The 20,455-nt window shown below is 40.4% G+C and overlaps 1 long non-coding RNA gene across 1 annotated transcript in view; it reads left to right on the top strand.

Annotated features, from left to right (window-relative positions):
* LOC147340089 (uncharacterized) overlaps positions 1-4,337 on the top strand; it is a 144,148-nt gene extending 139,811 nt beyond the window's left edge. The window contains exon 3 of the long non-coding RNA XR_015158872.1: positions 4,208-4,337. This is a non-coding gene — a long non-coding RNA (uncharacterized LOC147340089). The remainder of the gene's footprint in view (positions 1-4,207) is intronic.
* The last annotated feature ends 16,118 nt before the right edge of the window (positions 4,338-20,455 follow it).

The following is a 20,455-nucleotide window of genomic DNA, read 5'->3' as shown; positions in this document are numbered from 1 at the left end:
GGTGATTATTTTGAAGACAAATGAAATGCTTTTAATCAGCTATCTAAAGCACCAGAGTCAAGATTAGGACAAGCTTTCTGGGTTATGTTGACAGAGCTGCTTATGCCCATCACTGTGTACGTGGAGAGCTTGATTTGACCCCTGCAGGTAGTTTGTGGCAGATCTGTGTGCATGGTATAAATAAAATTGTCCTACTTTTAATGAGCCCTGAAAAGAGAGCAGACATTTGATCTGAATCTTGACCAGTCTGTTCGCCCTCTTACTTTCTGTTTATATACAGTCACCTGGCCCTGGGACAATTATGTTGTTAGCGTGCCTTTTTTTTTTTTTTTTTCCTGGCTATGCCTATCATACTGGGCTTCTTAGGTGGCTCAATGGTGAAGAATCTACCTATAATGCAGGAGATGTGGGTTCAATCCCGGCATCGGGAAGGTCCTCTGGAGGAGGAAATGGCAACCCACTCCAGTATTCTTGCCTGGAAATCCCATGGACAGACGAGTCTGACAGGCTACAGTCCATAGAGTCACCAAGAGTCAGACACCACTGAGCAGGTATGCAAGCAAGTATACCTATCATATACAGGAATATTTATAAGCTAACTTATTTTGATTACTTAATATGATTTTATTTCCCTGAATGGCATGGCTTCCTTGTAAATAAAACCGGAAGTGATTTCAGAGGTGGAGCCTTCAGGTCATGGAAGGCTCAGGCCCAGTACTGTAGTCTTATCTGTGCTCCTCTGTCCAGTCCAGGGCAGGGCTGTTTAATCAGTCAGAATAGGCTACTGAGGGCTTCAGTAACAAATAAGCCCCGCCTCCAAATCTCAGTGTCTTAACACAAGGAAAGCCTAATTCTTGCTAAGGGCTAGTGAGGTGAGTGAGTGCCTGCTGCTGCTGCTAAGTCACTTCATTCATGTCTGACTCTGTGCAACCCCATAGACGGCAGCCCACCAGGCTCCCCCATCCCTGGGATTCTCCAGGCAAAAACACTGGAGTGGGTTGCCATTTCCTCCTCCAATGCATGAAAGTGAAAAGTGAAAGTGAAGTTGCTCAGTCATGTTGACTCTCAGTGACCCCACAGACTGCAGCCTACCTGGCTCCTCCGTCCATGGGATTTTCCAGGCAAGAGTACTGGAGTGGGTTGCCATTGCCTTCTCCATAGTGAGTGCCTACTGCACAAAATTTAAGGAGGTGCCCACTCTCAGCCTCCTGAAAGCACAGGGTCTTGCTTATACTAGCCACACACTGTGCATCACTAGAAGGCCCTGTTCATTATTGCCACACATGGATGAGCCTGCCAGGCTTCATCTCAACACATACTTCTTCCATGATCACTGGAGCAGCAGGACAAAATATGGTAAATTGCACACTGGCTCTTAAAGCTTCCACTAGTAAGGGATGTTATGTCACTTCCGCTTACATTTCATTAGCCGGGGAAAATCACACGTTCTGACTTCAGAGAGGAAAGAGAAATGCCACCTCACCATGTGCCTGGAAACTGGAAAACTGGAAGTATCAGGACCTCAGTCCGAATGATTCCCATAGTTATGTTTTGTAAGTTCTCAGGGGTCCCTGGCACACTGAGCCCATAGCCACTGTGCCCATCTCTCTCACAAGGAGCAACTTGGAAGTCATGTGAATTCTGGGGAGGGGTAGCTGGTGGATGGTGACTGCTTTTGTGTGCCTGAGGAGGCCCATGAGGCTGGGCATGTACTCAGCCAAGGAAGGCTTTTGCAGCATGCGAGGACAGCACGAACCCGGCACAGGGGAGATGCTTCTCTTCTCAGTGTGCTGCATGCAGCGGCTCTAGTTAGGAAGGCTTGTCAAAGCTCAGCTGTAGAGAGAGCACTGCTCCTCTTTCTCCACCTCTTAATTTGTTTCAGGCTATCTCTTCTCCATTACTTAGTATGTGACTCCAGGAAGCTTTGTGATAGAGTCTACAAAGGAGATGTTATCCTCAATAGAGTTGTTCTGTGTCACTTGTGGGAATGAAAGAAACTTAGTGCGCATTCTCTGTTATTAGCTGTGGGGGCTCCAGAAATAACTGGAAAAGAAGGACAAACTCTAAAGAGGAAAGACCAAAGCAGTGGGCTCTTGTCTTTGATTTTTGTTATTTTTTTCCTTTTCTTTAAATGGAAATTAAAGCACAGTTGTAAATTTTAAAAAATCTTGTGTTTTGTAGTAAACCCTTTCCAAGGAAGTTTGGATTATTTTTCACACTTAATTCTCATCAAGCAGCTCTGATTCTCAGCTTTGGCACACCCATTTTATAGATGAGGACCTAACAGCCCTGGCTGGCTGAGTGACATGGTTAAAGTCATGAGGGAAATGACTGTATTTAGAGGATCATAGTCCTGTGGGTTTCCAGCTTAGCCTTTCACTTTTCCTGTGGTCATAAACCTATGGGTTTAATTTCAGCTGTGAATTTGAATTTGTTTTTTGGTGTTATAGGTAATATTCTAAAGCTGAGATTTCAGTCCGGTTCCATCTGGGTGTTTATCAATTATGTGTCATTTATTGGGTTGAATATTGCCATTGATATTTGGGGGAGAAAAGGGAGTTAAAGATGGAAGGTATCTCTGTTCTACTGAATATGGTGTATGATGCAAACTTTCCAGAAAACCCTGTGTTTGTGGAATATCGAGTCCATGCTGGCTCAGAGTGGCAGTTGAGTGTGGCTGCAGACCTGGACCCACACAAGGTGAATAGGAAGAGTTTAGGCTGACACTTCCAACTTCCTGGCTCCCTGGATTTGGAAAGTAATGATTCAAAGTATCATCAGTGAGATATCATTTTAACCTTAGACTGACTAAAACCAAGGGTATGTTTTGGTGCATATGTGGTTGGGGCTGGTGCACTGGGACGACCCAGAGGGAGGGTATGGGGAGGGAGGAGGGAGGAGGGTTCAGGATGGGGAACACATGTATACCTGTGGCGGATTCATTTCGATATTTGGCAAAACTAATACAATATTGTAAAGTTTAAAAATAAAATAAAATTTAAAAAAATTAAAGAAAAAAATTAAAAAGAATATGAAACAGTAGAACCACTTTGTAAAGCAGTATGATACTTTCTTACAAGTAACATGGGCACCTATCCTGTGACCCAGAAATTTTGCTCCTGACATAGAATGTGAAACAGAACACATGTACACTAAAAGGACTGTAAAAGAATGTTTGTGGCAGCTTCATTCATAAGAGTTTCATGCTGGAAATAACCCAAATGCCCATCAGTAGGTGAATGGATAAATAAATTGTGGTATATTCATACAGTTAATACTCAACAATAAAAAAGGAATGAGCCACTGGTATACTGAACAGTATGTATGAATCTCAAAGATATTGTGTTCAGCTAAAGAAGCCTAAGACATACACACATAATACTGTATATTTCCACTTATACAAAGTTCAAGAACTGGCCAAATTAAGATATGGCCATAGAAGTCAGATGGAGAAGGCAATGCCACCCCACTCCAGTACTCTTGCCTGGAAAATCCCATGGACGGAGGAGCCTGGTAGGCTGCAGTCCATGGGGTTGCTGAGGGTTGGACGTGACTGAGCAACTTCACTTTCACTTTGCACTTTCATGCATTGGAGAAGGAAATGGCAACCCACTCCAGTGTTCTTGCCTGGAGAATCCCAGGGACGGGGGAGCCTGGTGGGCTGCCGTCTATGGGGTCGCACAGAGTCGGACACGACTGAAGTGACTTAGCAGCAGCAGAAAAATCAGAAAGCAGTTGCCTCTGGCGGGGGATTGACTAGAAAGGGATGCGAAGGAACTTTCTAGGATGATGGAAATATTCCTAACTTAATTGGGATGGTGGTTACAACAGTGTTAAAGCTCAAGTGTATATGTAGAATCTGTGCTTTTATATGTAAATTATGCTTCAATTAAAAAATTAGAAAATAAGTTTACAGTATCAGACTTACAGTGATCTAACTTACACTTTTCTCAGATGTTATTACTTGTTTCCCTTAAGGAATATTGAAGAAATATGTCATCTCCTGTGGTCAGTTGATTCAGAGGAAATCCAATCCTAACTATCTCAACTTTTTACTTTTTTCAAGGGAGATTATAGGAGCTACAATGGGTTCTGAATCACCACATGGGGTTAGCCAGCTTTTGCCTAGCTTATCTCCTGTTAACAGCTCCTGGTCACAGTAGTGGCAGGGCACAATTACCAAAAATCTCTCTCTTCGTCTACTTAGAATCAATAGAAATACATGATGTCCTGAAAGATTAAAGCCAAACTCCTAGTCATCCAGGTGTTGGAAACGGAGTGACCACCTGCTGTTCATCTCCAGTGTGTCAGCATGGTTCTGGCAGGTCAAAGAAGCCGCATCAGATGTGGGCAAAGCCACGGTGACTGCAGAGGTAGATATGTGAAAAGAGGACAGAGAGGAAGAAAGGATGACAAATAAATATATTCCTTTTTAATGCCACACAGGATCATCTTCCACACTGAAGTGACATTGGGTTGGTATGAAGTCTACACTTCATGAAATGTGAAACTTGGGTGAGGATGGTAGGGAAAAAAATCCCACCATTGTCTGATAGTCTGTCTTGGAATGCTGTTAAGGATTGTGCCTTTCTTCTTTCTTTCTTTTTGGCCCCTCATGCTTTCTAATTTTTTTAAAAAATGAACATCCAATGTTATGTTATTCATTTATAACATGTTAAGTTTTTATCTTTTTATATATTTGTACACTGGAGAAGGAAATGGCAACCCACTCCGGTGTTCTTGCCTGAAGAATCCCAGGGATGGTGGAGCCTGGTGGGCTGCCGTCTATGGGGTCGCACAGAGTCGGACACGACTGAAGCGACTTAGCAGCAGCAGTAGCAGCAGCATATATCTGTAATTGTAAATGAAATACATTTTTAAAAGATGGACAGTCATAGGTGTTAAAAAGAAGTCTATACAGTTATTTAAGTAATTTTGAAAAATGAACCTGTCATGAGTATGCAGACCTTCTTCCCCTTGGGTATTGAAGTAAGTCTTTTAAAATCAGTGGTTTCTTTGAAAAGTTCCCTTCAAATTTGGTTTGGTCTGGCTTTTGTTACATTATCAACTGCAACAGATTACACCTCTCCATGTTCATGTGCTGTGTAGTCCCCCCCTCCCCCCACGTTGACGCTGGTCTTGGCCATGTGACCAGCCCTGGCCAATAGGAAATTAGCAAGCATGATGGGAGCAGAGGCTTTCTAATTGCTTGCACGTGGGGGTTGTTCTCACAGAATGCTAGCTCTTAGAACCCAGCCACCCAGGTTATGAGAAGGTCCAAGCAGCCACATGAAGAGTCTTACATGGAAGACAAAAAAGGCCCCTGGCCAACAGCTGACACCAAATTGCTAGCTATATGAACAAGGGTATCTCGTAAAGGGAGCTTTGAATCCTTTGTAGAGCCTCCCAAGCTGATTCTTCCATGGAACAAAGATGAACTGTCCCCATCAAGCTCTGCCCAAATTGCAGAGTTGTCAACACATGAGTGATTATTGTTGGTTTACATCTTTAAGTTTTGGGGTAGTTTGTTACATATGAATGAAATAGTACTGGAGCTATTTTTGTATCTATCTAGGTGTGTATCACTGGCTAAATTTAAGTTGGCATATAGATGTTAACTATGTTAAATAATTCAGGAACTCTGTGTTGAGGAAGTGTCTGAAAGTGTGTCCTAGTTTAGCAGAACCTCATGCTTCCCCCTCATTTAATCTCTCCTCCACACAGCAGCCAGCGTGATCTTTTAAAAATCAATGTGATTGTGTCACTGCAATGCTTAAATCCTCCTGGGGCTGTCCACTGTACTTAGAGTGAAAAGCAGATTCCTTATTCAGGATTTGCTAAACCCTCTATATATTGGCCTTTGCTTGATTCCCCTGCAGTTTCTGCTGACACCCCTCTCCCACTCAGCCCCTTAAATCAACCAGCCTCATAGATTGTCTTTCAGTTTCCCGAACGTGCCAAACCAGTTCCTCCCTTTGCATCTTTGTCCGCATGTTGGAACTTCTTTCTGCCTGGATTGGTCATCACAGGACTGGCTTTGTATTGTTGCAGATCTCAGCTTAAGTATCCCCCTCTTAGAGAAACTTTTCTGACTATGGGACCCAGCCACCTCTTGCTCTGATAATATTCCATAACAAACCACCTCAAAGTTCAGTGGCTTCAGATGACAAGCATTAATCTCATATCCATGGGCTGTGAGATGACAGGGGCAGTCCTGCTCTGTATCTCAGTCTAGGGTCCAGATTGCCTCCCAGATGAGCGAACAAAAATTCTCGGGGCTCTGGGGCCCAAACTCTGTCTTCCACGCTGCCCCTCTCCCTATTTCCAATTTAATTCACATGGCCAACATGAGTGAGGAGGGAATGGCCTCTTCCTGATACCAACCAGGGTTCTTGGCCTTCCCCAGTCAACAGAAATTGACTAGGGGCTGGACACAAAATTCAGGCAAGGCTTTATTGCAGCTTCTGCACCAGCTGCAGGAGGGAATGAAAACAAGTAACAGTTCCCTTGCTTGCTCCCCTGAGAGGGGGCGAGTTTGTTCCTTATATAGGGTGAGGATAGGGGTGTGTGTAGGGTTTGCCCACCCCTTTGTGGTAGTGAATGCAGGGGGCATGCACAGTACCTTGCTTTTGCTCCTGGCTTTTAAGAACCGGCTTCCCTTGTGGCTCAGCTGGTAATGAATCTGCCCACAAGGTGGGAAACTTGAGTTTGATCCCTGGGTTGGGAAGATCCCCTGGAGAAGAGAAAGGGTACCCACTCCAATATTCTCGTCTAGAGAATTCCATGGACTGTATATAGTCCATGGGATAGCAAAGAGTCGAACACGACTGGGCAACTATGACTTCACTTCAGAAACAGAAGTTGGGGTTTTTTGTCTCTCTTTTTTTTTTTTTTTTGGTATCTTTTGGTCCAGAATTTGCCCCACCTGCACATGCACAGAGTTATTTTTTAATCCCATACGATTTATTTGTGTTTTGTTGCTGGAGGAAAGGTGTATCCAGGTGCAAGCATTGCAGCTCTGAAGCAAAGGGACCCAGTCCCAGCCTGTCTCATTCCCACAGAGGGAATTATTTGTGGAACGATTACCTCATCTACCACACTCTCAAATCCAAAGCAGCCTCACCTTCAGCTCACCCAACTTTAATTCTCTGCAAATAGTTGATTACTCTCTGATATTTTTGTGTGTGTTTATTATGTTCATTGCCCATCTACCCTATTATTTGTCACTGTCAATGCACTTGGATCAGTTTCTGGCTGAGTTGAAGTGCATGATGAGATCAAATGTTAGCTGCAGATATTGGTAAAAGGAGAAGGAACTGGAAAGTCAGTTATCTTTTTTTCCAAAGCCAATCTACACAGATCACTTGATCTTTTTTTTTTCTAGTTTTATTTATTTATTTATTTACTTTACAATATTGTATTGGTTTTGCCATGCATTGGTTCCTCTTCTTGTAATTTCTCCATCTCTTCCAGTAGTGTAAGAGAGATCATGCTGATCTGCCTTTCATGATTTTTATTATTATTATTACCCTTTCATGTTTTTGTGCCAGATGTTAGCTTTAGGAACTGTTGTCGTTGTTTAGTTGCTCAGTCATGTCCAACTCTTTTGTGACCCCATGGATTTTAGCCCACCAGACTCCTCTGTCCATCAGATTGTCCAGGCAAGAATACTGGAGTGGGTTGCCATTTCCTTCTCCAGGAGATCTTCCTGACTCAGGGATTGAACCCATATCTCCTGTGTTGGCAGGCAGATTCTTTACTGCTGAGCCACTAGGAAAGCCCTTAGAAACTGTACTTGAACACAAAGGGGTTTGAGGGGCAATGCCTTAGAACACACATCCTCAAAGCCATCTCTTCTTCCAACTTCCAGGGGAACAGTCTTCACCAGATCTTTGACCTTGTCTGAATTGGGCTCCCTAGAAGCTGACCTTGGCACAAGGATTAGAGGGCATGTCATTTGTTTGGGTGTATGGACACGGTTGGGGAAGTGGAGAAGTGATGCAGGGAAGTAAAGACAGCCCACTATGGGTTCGTTACTAGGCCAGCTAACAGCAGGAGCAACGGGGACTTAGTCCCACCAGGATTAACAATGCACCTTAGAATGATCCTGACTAAGAGGAAAAAGGGCTGGGGATTCATGCCCCTCTAGGTGTCAGTCATTCAAGGCTGCCCAGGGGAGTGAGGACAGAGGGGCTGGAGAGCTGAGTAATACTGACTCCTAGGCATTTCCACCCCGGAGAAGGCAATGGCAACCCACTCTAGTACTCTTGCCTGGAAAATCCCATGGACAGAGGAGCCTGGTGGGCTGCAGTCCATGGGGTCGCTAAGAGTCGGGCACAACTGAGCGACTTCATTTTCACTCTTCACACATTGGAGAAGGAAATGGCAACCCACTCTAGTACTCTTGCCTGGAGAATCCCAGGGACGGGGAGCCTGATGGACTGCCGTCTGTGGGGTCGCACAGAGTCGGACATGACTGAAGTGACTTAGCAGCAACAGCAGCAGGCATTTCCACCCAGTTGTTAGGGCAGTGAGGGTTTTGGCAGCCTGAGGCAGGCTTCTGACAAAGATGTGGGTGTTAGCCTTGGAAGTCAGGTTGGAGACAGGAAAAGTCCAAGATCACTGGAGACAGGAGCATAGAAGATCCTGATTAGCTTGTTCTTTTAAAATGAGTTTCATTTTGTTGTAGTGTAATTGACATATAATAAACTGTACCTCTGTATTTATTTAATTTAAACTCATGATTGATGGCAGAAATGTTTTATTTACTCATCTTTATATTAATACTCTTAAGGATGCATCTTTATGTTTTCTGGGAACCCAAGTATCTACAATTTGAAACTTTATCTGCCATTTTCCAGAAACACTGGCAAAACATGGTCTTTGAGTTTATTGTCCATTTGTTTCTAATGAGTTTAAAAAATGCATATCCTTAAATATCCCAGCCACCATTGGTAACATAGAATCTAGTAAAGTTCCCACCACTCAGCTATAATAATCATCAGCTCATCGGTTTTCTTTTTTAATTTTTATTTTATATTGGAGTATAGTTGATTAACAATGTTGTGTTATGGGGAGGAGCCAAGATGGTGGAGGAGTAGGATGGGGAGAACACTTTCTCCCCCACAAATTCATCAAAAGAGCATTTAAACGCCAAGTAAATTCCACAAAACAACTTCTAAATGCTGGCAGAGGACATCAGGCACCCAGAAAAGCAACCCAAGTCTTTGAAAGGAGGTAGGAAAAAATATAAAAGACAAAAAAAGAGACAAAAGAGGGAGGGACGGCGTTCCCTCCCGGGAAGGGAGTCTTAAAAAGAGAGAAGTTTCCAAACACCAGGAAACCTTCTCACTGCCGAATCTGTGCTGAGCTTTGGAAGCTCAGAGGGCAACATAACAGGGAGAAAAAATTAAATAAACAATCAAAACCCGCAGATTGCTAGCCCTACGGTAACTCCCCCAGCGGAGAAGCAGCGCAGACGCCTGCACACGCCATTAGCAAGCGGGGGCTGGGCAGGGAGGTGCGGCGCAGGCTGCAATGCTTAGAGTAAGGACCTGGCCCGAATACCCTGAGCGCTATCTGAGCGAAATAATTTGAGCTAGCAAACCAGACTGGGATATCTACCACGCGAAAAGCCAGCCCTAACCTAAGACACCGCCAGGCCCGCACATGGAACAAAGGACTGAACAGAGATAGCCGGCTGCAGACCTTCCCCCTCCGGTGACAGGCAGCCAGAGCCGGAAGGGGACAATCGCAGCCCCAGAGAGTCATTATCTATAAAACTGTAAGCAGGCTTCTTTGCTAACTAAAACTTCTTGGGGGTCTGGACGGTCAACATCTGCCTGAGAATGTTCGCCGGTTGTACACCTAGATAAACCAAGCAGCAGGCAGGTGATAAGTCGCAGCAATCGTGCTCGCCAAACACCTCATCACCTGAGCTGCTCGGACCTGGGAAGGGCACAAAGTGCAGGCCCAACAGAGTCTGTGCCTCTGAGGACTACCCGAGTGCCTGAACCTGAGTGGCTGGGACCTGGGAAGTGCAGGCAGCCCAGGGCCGGCCACAGATGGTTCCCAGCAGAGCAACCTAGAGCCTGAGCAGTGTGGGCAGGGAGGCTACACGCGCTGTGAGCGGGGGCAGACCCAGTGTGGCCGAGGCACTGCGAGCACATGCCAGTGTTATTTGTTTGCAGCATCCCTCCCTCCCTCCCCACAGCGCGACTGAACAAGTGAGCCTAAAAAAAAAAAAAAAAAAGTGTCCTCCACTGTCCCCTTTGTGTCAGGGCAGAAACCAGACACTGAAGAGACCAGCAAACAGAAGAAGCTATAACAGAGGGAACCGCCTTGAAAGCTACAGGCAATAGATTAAAACCCTGTGGTTACTACCGACTACATAGGAAGGGGCCTATAGATCTTGAGAATTATAAGTCAGACCAACAACTAGCCAAAAATGAACTGAACCCACAATACTCACAACAAAACCAGAGAAAGTCCTAGATATATTTTTACTATTTTTATGATCATTCATTCTTTCTTTTTTTTTTTAATTTTTTAAAAAAGTTTTAAGTCCTCTATTATTCCTTTAATTTTCACTTTTATAACCTATTACTTTGCAAAAAAAAAAAGACCCTATTTTTTTTCTCTTCAGCAAACTTCATATATATATTTTTTATAATTTTTTGACCTTGTTTTTTTTTCTTCTTCTTCTTTTCTTTAACATTGTATTTTTGAAATTCCAAACTCTACTCTAGATTTTTAATTTTAGCTTTTTGGTATTTGTTATCAACTTTGTACCTATAGTTTTTTTTTTTTTTTATAATTTCTGTGACTTTTTTTTCCCCTCTGTTTCTTTCTCTTCTTCTTTTATATAACATTGTATATCTGAAATTCCAAACTTTACTCTAGATTTTTAATTTATGCTTTTTGGTATTTGATATCAATTTTGTACCCGTATTTTCTTTATAATGTTTGCGACTTTGTTTTTGTTCGTTTGTTTGTTTTTCTTTGTTTTTCTTCCTATTTTTTTTTTAACATTGTATTTTTGAAATTCCAAACTCTACTCTAGATTTTTAACTTTTGCTTTTTGGTATTAGTTAACAATTTTGTACCTATATTTTCTTTATAATTTTTGCGACCTTGTTTGTTTTTGTTTGTTCACTTTTTCTCTCTTTATTTTCCTTCTTCTTTTCTTTAACATCATATTTTTGAAATTCCAAACTCTACTCTATATTTTTAATTTTTGCTTTTATGTATTTGTTACCAATTTTGTACCTTTAAGAACCCAATCTTCAGTACCCATTTTTCACTAGGGAGCAAGATTACTGGGTTGACTGCTCTCTCTCCCTTTGAACTCTCCTTTTTCTCCACCAGGTCGCCTGTGTCTCCTCCCTAACCCCTCTCTACTCTACCCAACTCTGTGAATTTCTGTGTGTTCCAGACGGTGGAGAACACTTAGGGAACTGATTACTGGCTGGATCTGTCTCCCTCCTTTTCATTCCCCCCTTTTATCCTTCTGGCCACCTCTGTCTCCTTTCTCCTCCTTCTTTTCTCTGTATAACTCCATGAACATCTCTGAGCGGTCCAGTTGTGGAGTACACATAAGGAAGTGATTACTTCCATCAGCAGATGAATGGATAAGAAAGCTGTGGTACATATACACAATGGAGTATTACTCAGCCATTAAAAAGAATACATTTGAATCAGTTCTAATGAGGTGGATGAAACTGGAGCCTATTATACAGAGTGAAGTAAGCCAGAAGGACAAACACCAATACAGTATACTAACGCATATATATGGAATTTAGAAAGATGGTAACGATAACCCTGTATACGAGACAGCAAAAGAGACACTGATGTGTAGAACAGGCTTATGGACTCTGTGGGAGAGGGAGAGGGTGGTAAGATTTGGGAGAATGGCATTGAAACATGTGAAATGTCATGTATGAAACGAGATGCCAGTCCAGGTTCAATGCACGATGCTGGATGCCTGGGACTGGTGCACTGGGACGACCCAGAGGGATGGTATGGGGAGGGAGGAGGGAGGAGGGTTCAGGATGGATTTTCTTTTAAAAATTTAAAATAAATAAAAATTGAAAGAAAAAAAAAAAAGGAAGTGATTACTGGCTAGCCCACTCTCTCCACTACTGATTCCACCTCATCTCATTCGGGTCACCTCTAACTGCCTCCTCCCTCTTCTCTTCTCCATGTAATGCTGTGAACTTCTCTGGGTGACCCTCACGGTAGAGAAACTTTTCATCTTTAATGTAGATGTTTTATCAATGGTGCTGTATAGAAGGAGAAGTTTTGAAACTACTGTAAAAATAAGACCAATAACTGGAAGCAGGAGGCTTAAGTCCAAACCCTGACTCCAGGGAACTCCTGACTCCAAGGAACATTAATTGACAGGAGCTCATCAAACGCCTCCATACCTACACTGAAACCAAGCACCACACAAGGGCCAACAAGTTCCAGGGCAAGACATACCAAGCAAATTCTCCAGCAACAAAGGAACACAGCCCTGAGCTTCAAGATACAGGCTGCCCCAAGTCACCCCAAAACCATAGACATCTCATAACTCATTACTGGACACTTCATTGCACTCCAGAGAGAAGAAATAAAGCTCCACCCACCAGAACACTGACACAAGCTTCCCTGACCAGGAAACCTTGACAAGCCACCTGTGCAAACCCACACACAGTGAGGAAATGCAACAATAAAGAGAACTCCATAAACTGCCAGAATACAGAAAGGACACCCCAAAATCAGCAATTTAAACAAGACGAAGAGACAGAGGAATACCCAGCAGATAAAGGAACAGGATAAATGCCCACCAAACCAAACAAAAGAGGAAGAGATAGGAAATCTACCTGATAAAGAATTCCGAATGATAGTGAAATTGATCCAAAATCTTGAAATTAAAATGGAATCACAGATAAATAGCCTGGAGACAAGGATTGAGAAGATGCAAGAAAGGTTTAACAAGGACCTAGAATAAATAAAAGAGAGTCAATATATAATGAATAATGCAATAAATGAAATTAAAAACACTCTGGACGCATCAAATAGTAGAATAACAGAGGCAGAAGATAGGATTAGTGAATTAGAAGATAGAATGGTAGAAATAAATGAATCAGAGAGCATAAAAGAAAAACGAATTAAAAGAAATGAAGACAATCTCAGAGACCTCCAGGACAATATTAAACGCTACAACATTCGAATCATAGGGGTCCCAGAAGAAGAAGACAAAAAGAAAGACCATGAGAAAATACTTGAGGAGATAATAGTTGAAAACTTCCCTAAAATGGGGAAGGAAATAATCACCCAAGTCCAAGAAACCCAGAGAGTTCCAAACAGGATAAACCCAAGGCGAAACACCCCAAGACACATATTAATCAAATTAACAAAGATCAAACACAAAGAACAAATATTAAAAGCAGCAAGGGAAAAACAACAAATAACACACAAGGGAATTCCCATTAGGATAACAGCTGATCTTTCAATAAAAACTCTTCAAGCCAGGAGGGAATGGCAAGACATACTTAAAATGATGAAAGAAAATAACCTACAGCCCAGATTATTGTACCCAGCATGGATCTCATTCAAGTATGGAGAAATCAAAAGCTTTTCAGACAAGCAAAAGCTGAGAGAATTCTGCACCACCAAACCAGCTCTCCAACAAATACTAAAGGATATTCTCTAGACAGGAAACACAAAAACGGTGTATAAATTCGAAACCAAAACAATAAAGTAAATGGCAACGGGATCATACTTATCAGTAATTACTTTAAACGTAAATGGGTTGAATGCCCCAACCAAAAGACAAAGACTGGCTGAATGGATACAAAAACAAGACCCCTACATATGTTGTCTACAAGAGACCCACCTCAAAACAGGGGACACATACAGACTGAAAGTGAAGGGCTGGAAAAAGATTTTCCATGCAAATAGGGACCAAAAGAAAGCAGGAGTAGCAATACTCAGATAAAATATACTTTAAAACAAAGGCTGTGAAAAGAGACAAAGATGGTCACTACATAATGATCAAAGGATCAATCCAAGAAGAAGATATAACAATTATAAATATATATGCACCCAACACGGGAGCACCGCAGTATGTAAGACAAATGCTAACAAGTATGAAAGGAGAAATTAACAGTAACACAATAATAGTGGGAGACTTTAATACCCCACTCACACCTATGGATAGATCAACTAAACAGAAAATTAACAAGGAAACACAAACTTTAAACGATACAATAGACCAGTTAGACCTTAGTGATATCTATAGGACATTTCATCCCAAAACAATGAATTTCACCTTTTTCTCAAGCGCACATGGAACCTTCTCCACAATAGATCACATCCTGGGCCATAAAGCTAGCCTTGGTAAATTCAAAAAAATAGAAATCATTCCAAGCATGTTTTCTGACCACAATGCAGTAAGATTAGATCTCAATTACAGGAGAAAAACTATTAAAAATTCCAACATATGGAGGCTGAACAACACGCTGCTGAATAAGCAACAAATCACAGAAGAAATCAAAAAAGAAATCAAAATTTGCATAGAAACGAATGAAAATGAAAACACAACAACCCAAAACCTGTGGGACACTGTAAAAGCAGTCCTAAGGGGAAAGTTCATAGCAATACAGGCATACCTCAAGAAACAAGAAAAAAGTCAAATAAATAACCTAACTCTACACCTAAAGCAACTAGAAAAGGAAGCAATGAAGAACCCCAGGGTTAGTAGAAGGAAAGAAATCTTAAAAATTAGGGCAGAAATAAATGCAAAAGAAACAAAAGAGACTATAGCAAAACTCAACAAAGCCAAAAGCTGGTTCTTTGAAAGGATAAATAAAATTGACAAACCATTAGCCAGACTCATCAAGAAACAAAGGGAGAAAAATCAAATCGATAAAATTAGAAATGACAATGGAGAGATCACAACAGACAACACAGAAATACAAAGGATCATAAGAGACTACTATCAACAATTATATGCCAAGAAAATGGACAACGTGGAAGAAATGGACAAATTCTTAGAAAAATACAACTTTCCAAAACTGGACCAGGAAGAAACAGAAAATCTTAACAGACCCATCACAAGCACAGAAATAGAAACTGTAATCAAAATCCTCCAGCAAACAAAAGCCCAGGTCCAGACGGCTTCACAGCTGAATTCTACCAAAAATTTAGAGAAGAGCTAACACCTATCCTGCTCAAACTCTGCCAGAAAATTGCAGAGGAAGGTAAACTTCCAAACTCATTCTATGAGGTCACCATCACCCTAATACCAAAACCTGACAAAGATCCCACAAAAAAAAAAAAAAAGAAAACTACAGGCCAGTATCACTGATGAACATAGATGCAAAAATCCTTAACAAAATTCTTGCAATCAGAATCCAACAACACATTAAAAAGGCCATACACCATGACCAAGTGGGCTTTATCCCAGGGATGCAAGGATTCTTCAATATCCGCAAATCAATCAATGTAATACACCACATTAACAAATTGAAAAATAAAAACCATATGATTATCTCAATAGATGCAGAGAAGCCTTTGACAAAATTCAACATCCATTTATGATAAAAATTCTCCAGAAAGCAGGAATAGAAGGAATATACCTCAACATAATAAAAGCTATATATGACAAACCCACAGCAAGCAATATCCTCAATGGTGAAAAATTGAAAGCATTTCCTCTAAAGTCAGGAACAAGACAAGGGTGCCCACTTTCACCATTACTATTCAACATAGTTTTGGAAGTTTTGGCCACAGCAATCAGAGCAGAAAAAGAAATAAAAGGAATCCAAATTGGAAAAGAAGAAGTAAAACTCTCACTATTTGCAGATGACATGATCCTCTACATAGAAAACCCTAAAGACTCCACCAGAAGATTACTAGAACTAATCAATGATTAGAGTAAAGTTGCAGGATATAAAATCAACACACAGAAATCCCTTGCATTCCTATACACTAATAATGAGAAAACAGAAAGAGAAATTAAGGAAACAATTCCATTCACCTTTGCAACGGAAAGAATAAAATACTTAGGAATATATCTACCTAAAGAAACTAAAGACCTATATATAGAAAACTATAAAACACTGGTGAAAGAAATCAAAGAGGACACTAATAGATGGAGAAATATACCATGTTCATGGATTGGAAGAATCAATATAGTGAAAATGAGTATACTACCCAAAGCAACTTATAGATTCAATGCAATCCCTATCAAGCTACCAACGGTATTCTTCACAGAGCTAGAGCAAATAATTTTACAATTTGTATGGAAATACAAAAAACCTCGAATAGCCAAAGCGATCTTGAGAAAGAAGAATGGAACTGGAGGAATCAACCTACCTGACTTCAGGCTCTACTACAAAGCCACAGTTATCAAGACAGTATGGTACTGGCACAAAGACAGAAATGTAGATCAATGGAACAAAATAGAAAGCCCAGAGATAAATCCACGCACATATGGACACCTTATCTTTGACAAAGGAGGCAAGAATATACAATGGATTAAAGACAATCTCTTTAACAAGTGGTGCTGGGAAATCTGGTCAACCACTTGTAAAAGAATGAAACTAGAACACTTTCTAACACCATACACAAAAATAAACTCAAAATGGATTAAAGATCTAAACATAAGACCAGAAACTATAAAACTCATAGAGGAGAACATAGGCAAAACACTCTCCGACGTACATCACAGCAGGATCCTCTATGACCCACCTCCCAGAATATTGGAAATAAAAGCAAAAATAAACAAATTGGACCTAATTAAGCTTAAAAGATTCTGCACAACAAAGGAAACTATTAGCAAGGTGAAAAGGCAGCCTTCAGAATGGGAGAAAATAATAGCAAATGAAGCAACTGACAAACAACTAATCTCAAAAGTATACAAGCAACTCCTACAGCTCAACTCCAGAAAAATAAATGACCCAATCAAAAAATGGGCCAAAGAACTAAATAGACATTTCTCCAAAGAAGACATACAGATGGCTAACAAACACATGAAAAGATGCTCAACATCACTCATTATCAGAGAAATGCAAATCAAAACCACTATGAGGTACCATTTCACACCAGTCAGAATGGCTGCGATCCAAAAGTCTACAAATAATAAATGCTGGAGAGGGTGTGGAGAAAAGGGAACCCTCTTACACTGTTGGTGGGAATGCAAACTAGTACAGCCACTATGGAGAACAGTGTGGAGATTCCTTAAAAAACTGGAAATAGAACTGCCTTATGATCCAGCAATCCCACTGCTGGGCATACACACTGAGGAAACCATAAGGGAAAGAGGCACATGTACCCCAATGTTCATCACAGCACTGTTTATAATAGCCAGGACATGGAAGCAACCTAGATGTCCATCAGCAGATAAATGGATAAGAAAGCAGTGGTACATATACACAATGGAGTATTACTCAGCCATTAAAAAGAATACATTTGAATCAGTTCTAATGAGGTGGATGAAACTGGAGCCTATTATACAGAGTGAAGTAAGCCAGAAAGAAAAACACCAATACAGTATACTAATGCATATATATGGAATTTAGAAAGATGGTAACAATAACCGTGTATATGAGACATCAAAAGAGACACTGATGTATAGAACAGTCTTATGGACTCTGTTGGAGAGGGAGAGGGTGAGAAGATTTGGGAGAATGGCATTGAAACATGTATAATATCATGTATGAAACGAGTTGCCAATCCAGGTTCGATGCACGATACTGGATGCTTGGGGCTGGTGCACTAGGACGACCCAGAGTGATGGTATGGGGAGGGAGGAGGGAGGAGGGTTCAGGATGGGGAACACATGTATACCTGTGGAGGATTCATTTCGATATTTGGCAAAACTAATACAATTTTGTAAAGTTTAAAAATAAAATAAAATTAAAAAATAAAAATAAAAAACAATGTTGTGTTAGTTGCAGGTATAAAGCAAAATGATTCAGTTGTATACACATACACACACACACACACACACACGTACCTATTCTTTTTCAAATCTTTCCCCTATTTAGGTTATTACAGAAATTGGGCAGAGTTCCCTGTGTTACACAGTAGGTCCTGTTGGTTATCTGTTTTATATATAGTAGTGTATATCACAGTCTCCCAGTGTCAATATTATTATCAATCCCAGTTTCCCAATTCTTCCCCCCTCTTCTAACCTCCTAATCATAAATTCGTTTTCTATGTCTGTGAGCCTGTTTCTGTTTCATAAATAATTTCATTTGTATTATATATCTTTTTAGATTCTGCACATAAGCAATATCGTATGAAATTTGTCTTTCTTTGACTTATTTCACTTAGTATGATAATCTCCAAGTCCATTCATATTGCTGCAAATGGCATTATTTCATTCTTTGTAATGGCTGGGTAATATTCCAATATATATATATACCATATCTTTTTTAAAAATTATTTTTAGTTGAAGTATAATTGCTTTACAATATTGTATTGATTTCTGCCATACATCAGTATGAATCAGCCACAGGTATACGTATGTCCCCTTCCTACAATATTTATCATTCTCTTTCTGACTTCACTCTGTGTAATAGGCTCTAGGTTCATCCACCTCATTAGAGCTGACTCAAATGTGTTCCTTTTTATGGCTAAGTAATATACCACTGTATATATGTACCACAACTTCTTTATCCATTCATCTGTTGGTGAACATCTAGGTTGCTTCCATGTCCTAGCAATTGTAAATGGTGCTGTAATGAATATTGGGGACATATGTACCACATCTTCTTTATCAGTTCATCTGTCAGTGGACCTTTAGGTAGCTTCCATGTCCTGGCTATTATCAACAGTGCTGCAGTGAACATTGGGGTGCGTGTATCCTTTCAAACCATGTTTTTCTCTGGGTATATGCCCAGGAGTGGGATTGCTGGACCCTATGGTAGCTCTATTTTTAGTTCTTAAAGGAAACTCCATACTGTTCCCTATAGTGGCTGTACCAGTTGACAGTCCCACCAGCAGTGTCATAGGGTTCCCTTTTCTCCACACCCTCTCCAGCATTTATTGTTTATAGACTTTTTGATTGATAACGGCCATTCTGACTGGTGTGAGGGGATATCATACCAGAGTTTTGTTGTAGTATAATGTACATTTTATAAACTGTACCTATTTAAAGTCTACTATTTGATGAATTTCGACATGATGAATTTATACCCAAGAAACTGTCACCACAGTCAAGGATGAGCATAGCCATCACCTCCAAAAGTTTTTTCTCTTTCCCTTTTGTAATCCCTCCCTCTGGCTCCTTCCCATTCTTAAACCACCACTGATCAGCTTTCTGTTATAATTTGTATTTTATAGAATTGTATGCTTTTTTCTTGTTTCATCCAATATGATTACTTTGATATCCATCCATATTATTGCATGTGCCAATGGTTCATTTCTTTTTATTGCTGATTAGTATTCTATTCTATGAATATATCAGTTTTTTAAACCCATTCACTAGTCGATGGATATTTGCCTTGTTTCTATTTTTGGCTGTTATGAATAATGCTATGAATATTTTAATAAAAGTTGCTGTGTGGACATATGTCTTCATGCCTCTTAATGTCACATTGATAACATGAAATTGGCCATAATGAGAGTATTTACACCATGGAAATTGACAGATACTACAAATTCAATGCTTTTCCTCCAGAGATCCAACTGTTAAACATTTACATTACAGCCTTAGATATACCTTAGATTCGGAATTACTGAACCAAAGTCTACATACTGTAAAAAAGCCTATATTATTAAGAAAAATTTTCCAAAAAGGGTGTCACTTTCTTCTTTATTTAAATATGTATATCCTTTATTTATGCTATTTCAAAATGTCCAACTTCCTGTAAGTAAAAAGAAAATAACAAAGCCTAAGAGTCTCATCTTTCCCCAGGGTGATAATGCCATTTTTTTTTCTCATTGTAGTAAAGAGGAAGAACTTCTGAGTATTTCCAGAAGATTTAAAAAACATTTCTAGGCAGGTGCATGTATATGCAGGGAAAAGAGGATAGTTTTAAAAAATCAGGCCAGAAAGATGACATAATCAAAGGGAGAGAGGGGGAAAAGGAAACATGAGACATTCTTGTTCCTCCAGTACATAAAGGCTTCTAAGTCACTGTTTATAAAGATATATATGTTCATGTAGTTATAACCCACTGAACATGGTGCATCTCTGCTTTACTCATTTAATATTATTTCAGATCATATTTCCACAAATGAATGTGATCTTCATCATTTTTATTTGAACTACTTCATAATATTCTGTTCTTATTATTCCCCTATTGTTGAGCATTTGGGTTGTTTCAGCATTATAAATAGAATGTCTTCCTGCAAATTGCTTCTTTCTCCTTGTAAATTATTTCCTTGCTGTGGCTTCTATAAGTTCTCTTTCCACATGTCCGTTACTTGTTCGTTTTGTTCTATATGTTGTTGTTGCTAG

The sequence above is a fragment of the Bos grunniens genome, chromosome X, assembly GCF_055505025.1.
Source record: "Bos grunniens cultivar Pamir isolate PY7600 chromosome X, Bosgru_T2T1.0, whole genome shotgun sequence".
Taxonomy (NCBI): domain Eukaryota; kingdom Metazoa; phylum Chordata; class Mammalia; order Artiodactyla; family Bovidae; genus Bos; species Bos grunniens.
The sequence above is the reverse complement of the archived record's forward strand: the minus strand, read 5'-3'. Positions and strand labels throughout refer to the sequence as shown.